The sequence below is a fragment of the Otolemur garnettii genome, unplaced genomic scaffold (genome assembly GCF_000181295.1).
Source record: "Otolemur garnettii isolate 467f Iridium unplaced genomic scaffold, OtoGar3 scaffold00007, whole genome shotgun sequence".
Lineage (NCBI taxonomy): Eukaryota > Metazoa > Chordata > Mammalia > Primates > Galagidae > Otolemur > Otolemur garnettii.
In genome coordinates this window covers 40079111-40086262 of record NW_003852402.1, presented here as the reverse complement: position 1 = coordinate 40086262, position 7152 = coordinate 40079111, and the positions used below count along the sequence as shown (strand labels likewise).

General features: G+C 35.0%; 1 pseudogene; it reads right to left on the bottom strand.

Moving 5' to 3' along the window:
- Nucleotides 1–6356: 6356 nt before the first annotated feature.
- On the bottom strand, nt 6357–6461 carry LOC111723065 (annotated as a pseudogene).
- Between the last annotated feature and the right edge of the window lie 691 nt (nt 6462–7152).

The window sequence follows — 7152 nt, the reverse complement described above, 5'->3', positions numbered from 1 at the left end:
GTTGTTTGGCGGGTCCGGGCTGGGGATTCGAACCCGCCACCTTAGGTGTACGTGGCTGGCGCCTTAGCCGGTTGAGCTATAGGCGCCGAGCCAGAATTTCTTAAAAGATGGCATACAAATGGCCAATAAGCACTCGAGGAAATGTTCAATAGGAGCAATGATCGGAGGAATGCACAGCCCAATCACAGCGAGATGTAACCCTACCCCAGTCAGAATGGCTGCTGTCAAAAAGACAAAAGGTAACAGTGTTGACAAGGATGTAGAGAAAAGGGAACTCCACACACTGTGGATAGAGATATAAATTAGTACAGCGATTATGGAAAACAGTATGAAGGTTTCCTCAAAACCTATATGGTCCTGTAATCTCACCACTGGGTATTTATCCAAAGAAAAGGAAATGAGCACATTGAAGGGATAACTATCCCCCCTTGCTTATTGCAGCACTATTGACAATAGCCAAGTGTGGATGAATGGATAAAGGAAATGTGATGTATACACACAACGAAAGATGCTCAGTCTTAGAAAAAGAACAAAGTCCTGTCATTTGCAGCAACATGGATAGAACTAGGGGTCTTATGTTAAGTGAAATAAGCCCGGAGCAAAAAGGCGTACATCACACATTTGCACTCATGAGGGGGTGAAAAAATGTAGATTGATCTCATGGAAGTAGAAAAAAATGATGGTTACCAAGGGCTGGGAAGGAAGAGAGGTTTTTAATGGCTGCAAATATATGATCAGGTAGAAGGATTAAGTTCTAGTTTTGACAGAGTGACAGGATGGCTGTAGTTAATAATTTATTGTATATTTCAAAATTGCTGGAAGATTTGAAATGTCTCCAACCCAAAGAAATGATAAATAAGGAGATGGATCTCCGAAATACCCTGATTTGATTATTACACATCCTATGCCTGTATCACAATATCACATTGTGATGTGTAATCATTATATATAATGATGTAATCATATATAATGTAATCATTATATATAATGTGTAATCATTATATATAAATGAAAATATATTTAACACCAAAAAATCATGAAAATAGGCACTTACAGAAGAGACTTCAATAACCCATATAACCCATGAACAAAATAAAATGAAAATGAGCTATACATAAAATTAATGGTTAAAAAGTTAAAAAAAATAGATTATTCTTGCCTAACTGTATGCTTTCAATTTGTAACCCAAGAGAAGAAACACGATTATTAGTGAAAGACATTAATTTTATCAATTATTATTGACATCATTAAACTATTTTCTTTATTTTCCTATTTGAAAATTGCTTCTCAGGAATCAAACTCTAAGTGTATCTTCTGTGTTTCATAAAATTTTAAATTTCTTAATAGTGTTCTCAAATATATTTGTGGATACAAAATTGAATATAGGTAGGCAAACCTTTATATATTTAAAAATAATTTTATGTTGAAAAAGTTCTTAAGAATGTCTAACACACAGTTTTTCAGATGTTGACTGATGTCTATAACATTATCCTGGGATGAAAATATTTAAGTTATGAAAAATGAGAGTTGATTTACTTTGTAGCCCATAAATACTGCCTTTCTTTGGGGGTTTAGTAACAAAAGTTCAACAGGCTTGGACATGAGTATTCAGTAAATATTTGCAACTTGATTAATGTCTCATTATAAATTTTACGTGCTAATGAAATGAAATAGAAATTCTGAGAATGCCGTATTAATCACACAAACGGAGCAGGAAATAATGTGACTTTTAAAGTATAATTGTGGTAAGTGGCCTTTAGTTTGACATTTTGAAGCTGACCTGGCGACATCATGATAATCCAGGAAAGTTTATCCAGTCTCTATTATTTATTGTGCATTATGATCAGAACTTGAAAATTTCACTTGTAAAGTTGCAGGTTATACGGTTCTTTTGTGTCTGGTTTTTTTATCTCTTTCTTGGCTGAGAGTATTACCATACTTTTTACTCTAATTTTTCCCTAGAATAAAGTCCAGAACCTTAAATGTTTTCTGCAGTGCGGTACCAACCTTCTTTTCCAAGAGTCATGTTTTTGTGTCGTTACGTCGTGTATTACTGTCATGATGCATTCTGTTTCTTAAATATGTAAGTTTGTATAAATATATACAAGCTTCTGTTCATTTGTTAAGTCTCTCCCTTCTCATTAAAGAGACATTCTGTTTGTTACGTCTGCCTTTTGGATTTGCTGAGAGTGCCAGCATTTTGAAAACAGGAACAAAGGAGGCTTGGGAGAAGATAGAAAAATGAACTTCTTTCCTTCTTCCTGTCAATGATGGGTCCATGACAGGGTATCATTACGGACACTACTACTAAGACCAGAGGCTTCAAAATTTCTATCATGGCAAAACCAAGGCTGTTTTAAGGGAGTCTGTGCTGGGAAGATTCCAGCAGCAATGGTTGCAGATGTGGTTTTGAAGACGGTCCTGTAGGTTAGCACCGCAGGCCGTGGAAGCCAGGAGAGAGAAAAACAGCTATCAGGATCTAGATAATGGATTCAGGACTCAAGGACTCAACTGACTGGGGTAGAAGACTACAGAACTGTAGCCAGATTCTCTTTCTGAAAGGCTAGGGGGCAGGAGTGTGAACAGCAGGCCACACATTTGCAGATTCTGCTCTCTTAGGTGAGGGAGCTCCGAACTCAGTGTCCATACATCTTACAGGTGAGTTCAGACCATGCCTACATCCGGGTGAATAACCGCTTTTCAAAGATAACAGCATCTCGCTCAGCCAGCAGTTGCAGCACCTTTAAGGCTGAAGGTTGTTTGTTTCAGTTTCCAGTTTAATCTGCTTGTCTTCTATGCTTTCAATGTGCTTCTATGCTTTTTTTTTTATATATATATAACTCTTTAATGGAATCTAAAAGGGTTCACTTTGTGACAGAATAAGTCCTGTCCCTTCAGGCCAGCCTCCATTCCTCCCAGTACCCTGCCCATGGCCAGCCCACCATACATTCCTCTTTATTTTAATTGGCTTTGTGAAATATTTTAAAGAAATGAGGAAAGAACAGGACTTTTTTTTTTTTTGGTAGCATTTTGTCTATTATCTTAGCTGCTTATATTTAAAATTTTGAATATAAGAAATTCTCCCATTCTTGCTAAGCTAGATGGGAGAAAGACAAGTCTTATGAGGTAGGAGAGAGAAAGAAGTCTTTTTTGCTTTACTTCAATACAATGTGCAGATTCGCACCTGAGGATTTAATCAGCTATTTTTAGACCTCTTTTGCCCTCTGTGTACTGGGTGAAAACTTACTGCTCATTAAACAGATTGTACATTAAAAGCTATAGAGCACAAAAGCAGAAATATCATACGTTTGGTGATAATTAGTAGCGTTCATTTCCTCAGTAAGTACTAGGGCATACCACACTGTTTCCATAGCAACTTCTATTCTGTTCAATTAACTGCCTAATGTGAATATATGAATAAGTTTCTGTGTTTTAGGAAAAAGCCCCTACAATGGGGTGATTTAAGAGTTATGGTTGCACATATAAGCATGTCAGTTTTATCTTATTGTCTACTTTTCTTTAGAAATATATTTTTGATGTTTTTTAGGTTCTGGACATAACCAGGAATAGCACAAGGAGTGAATAAATTGTAATGAATTTCTTAATGGCCTACTGAACTAGATTCTCCCAGTCACTCAGCTACTCCCTGGTTGTAAATTATGCAAATGTACAAGCTGCCTTAACTCTTTCAAGACACCCGGTACCATTTGGCAAGGGGCTGCTTCAAGGAACAAATCCATCATGGAAAAAAAAAAGAAAGAAACAAAGGCCATTACATAGCAATTAAATCAGTGTTGCTTGATATATAAAATATCTCGCAAAGCAAATTTGGCATTCTGTTAATTTTTCTGGAAAGAAGAGCTTAGATATCATTAGTAGAGTGTCTGAAACTGTGCCTGACCAGCTTGCTCTAGAAGAGACATCACTGACCTTGGAGTCAGAGATCCAAGTTCAGATTCTAAACTCACTGTCTACAAAGGCTGAGACTGGTGACACCAGATTCTCTCAGTGTAGAAGTGATACTGACGTTGCGTGGGTTCTTACTGTTTACCATTCCTTCACAGGGATGTCAGAACCATAGAGCCTTACTAAATTTTCAGCAACCATTTTTGACCTGCTATAGAGGGGTGTGACCTTTATAGAAGGGGGTGACCCTGAGGTGCAGAGGGCTCAAGGAAGGTGTCTAATGCTGCAGGACTAGTTAGTCGTGTACCAGGGCTGGCTCCATTCTTCTAAAGCACCGGGAGGTTCTGATTGGCTAAACACCCAGTGTCACCTGGCTCTGTGGAGGTATAAGACCTCAGTAGTACCTGTTTCCATTTCTAGTCCTAAACCAGGTAATGGGTGGAATGTACAGAGAGGCAGAGTTTTGTGGAAGGAGTGAAGCAAGGTGGAGAATGAAGAATGTTGTTTTATGTCCTCCTCATTCCATTTGGAGGCACAATTTGGAAAATTAACCTTACTGGTCCACATTTATCTAGGAAAATCATAATAACTTTGTGTTTTTCCCAAGTGAATGTGAGAAAAATTAAAGCATGCTTTTGATGTTCTCTGTAAAAAAAAAAAAAGTTAGTAATAGTCTACTATCAATATATTCATGATAATCACTGTCAAATGTCTGTAATCTCCATTATCTTCCCCAGATATGTCAGTGGAAACATTCTGATGTCTGTCCCACAGACTAGCAATAATGAGACTTATGAGAACAGTATAGTATGGTTTTTTTCTCTATTTTATAAATCAGTATGTATGTTGATTTTTTTCTCTTTTTTTTTTCTTCTGACAGGTGAGTTGTTACGTGCTCCTTAGTGGTTTTGAATTAGGCATGTATAAATATTTTTGAATAATTATATATTGACAATTTCTTAGAAAAAACATGTCTTGTGATCTTTACCATTGTGTCTAGTAAGTGCCTAGAAATGTTAGTTGTCATCACAACTGGTCTTCCCTTTTGTATAATGATACTAATTTGAACAAAGCTATTTTTCAGGATATCTGCAATTTTTTGTTTGCTTGTTTGTTTTGGGTTATTTTTTATTTTTATTTTTTTTAAGGCAGAGTCTCATTCTGTGTCTATGGTTGAGTACCCTGGTGTCATAGCTCACAGCACCCTCAAACTTTTGGCATCAAGCAGTCTTCTTGCCTCAGCCTCCCAAATAGCTGGGATTGCAAGAGCTCAGTGCGACGTCCAGCTATTTTTTTTTTTGAGACAGGGTCTCACTCTTGCTCAGGCTCATCTCGAACTCCCGAGCTTAGACAACCCACCTCCTTCAGCCTCCCAGAGTGCTAGGATTACAGAGGTGGGCCACCATGCTGGGCCTATATCTGCAATTTTGATTTACAGTTTCACATTCAGAGAGAAGTAAAGAAAAGTTATTAGGTGAATTTTATTAATTTTTTTGAAATAATATGCTATGCACTTTATATTTGATATATCCTATGCACATTAAATTCATTATAAGTATCATCTTACTATGTTCTCATCATAGTCCTAGGAGATATATGTTGAGTTGCTATCTCCACTTAGTATGTTAAGTCAGATTGCAATTATAATGCTTTTAAGAATCTGTAAATATTTGGCTATATTTTTCACTTAATCAAAATAAAGTGTTCTAAAGATTAATCCCCATTATAGACATGAGGCTATTAAACTCATGCATTAAAGCTAGTGTATACCCAATGTGGAATAATATTCTTTAATATTCTTTTTCTGAAGTTAATTGGTAGTTGTTGTGTATCAAGTATTGTTCATGATGAAGGAATTAAAGTGATAGTTAAAAATAGGCATTTTTTCCTTAAAAAGAGAATTCTGATGAGATCATAAAGATGTTTATCAATGAAAAGCATATTGTTTTGACAATTTTGCCAGAAATAAAATATACAAGATTTTAAGACATTTTCCAAATATGAAATAATTGATGTGAGAAATTCAAGGGAAAAATTAAGTCATTTTAAATTCAAAAATGATATTTTGTGTTAGTATTGATTTTGGTAATAGTAAATAATTGTTAGTGGTGAGGTTATTTTTAAAGTGCTAGGTAGTTCTTCTCATAAATACCAAATTCAAAATCAAGAAATATTTCAATCTTGTGCTCCAGTTTTTGGCTATGGCTAGCTAATTTTTTCCTTTATCATTTTAACTTCTTATTGGTACCAATGTTAAAATAGACTCATTCTGTTGGAAAAAATGTATTGATGGAATGCTAGGTGAAGTTGCATCAAATTTGTTTTTAGCATTTTAAAAATTTTCTAATATTTTATTAGGCATTTTTTAAACATATACAACAGTTAAAATAATTATACAGTGATCAACCATACATCCATCACATACATTTTATAATTTTTTCTTCTTCTTTACATGTAGGGAATTTATTTATAGGGAGGCTACAAGTTTTGTGCCTCTCATCACAATGACTCCAGATTACTATTGGTTTTATCATTTTTTATGATAAGTTTTTCCTTCTCAGAATATAAAATGAATTTGTAATTGTTCAGATATTTCATATTTTTCAAAAATATTTTGGTGGTTTCTTCCTATAATTCTGTCTTGTTAAATTTATTTCTAGGTATTTAGTAAACTCATCACTAATATAAATGGAATATTTCTTTGTTTACATGTTCCTTTGCTTTTCTGTATTTTAATCTTATTTCCAACCATCTTGACAAATGTTTTATTAATTGTTTTCCCAGAGTCACTGGGTTTTGGACAAGTTTAAAATGAGATAGACTGTGAAAGAGCCTGCCCAGTGCCTTGCACAGAGGGCGTCCTCAGTAAATAGGGGTTCTTCTGATAACTTCCGATTTCACTTCCAGGTTCCAGGATCCTTATCTATTGAACATCTTCTCCTGTGTTAATTGTATATTTTGATTAAATAATAATTTTGTAATTTGATTGAATCACTTTAATCACAAACAGCAATTATTGACTATCTGCAATTATGCCAGTTGCTTTTTTATGGAAGATGATTTTTGATAATTGTGGGAGGCAGCCTCTGCATTAATATCTTTATTTTAAATGCTGTAATATGAATACTACAACAAAGGACCAAATGCAAAGTAGTCTTAAATTGAGACTATAACTAGCATAAGCAAGGTGGTTATGAAAAATGTGGAACAAAGACATTCTTTTTCTTGCAACATTTTCACCTTTAG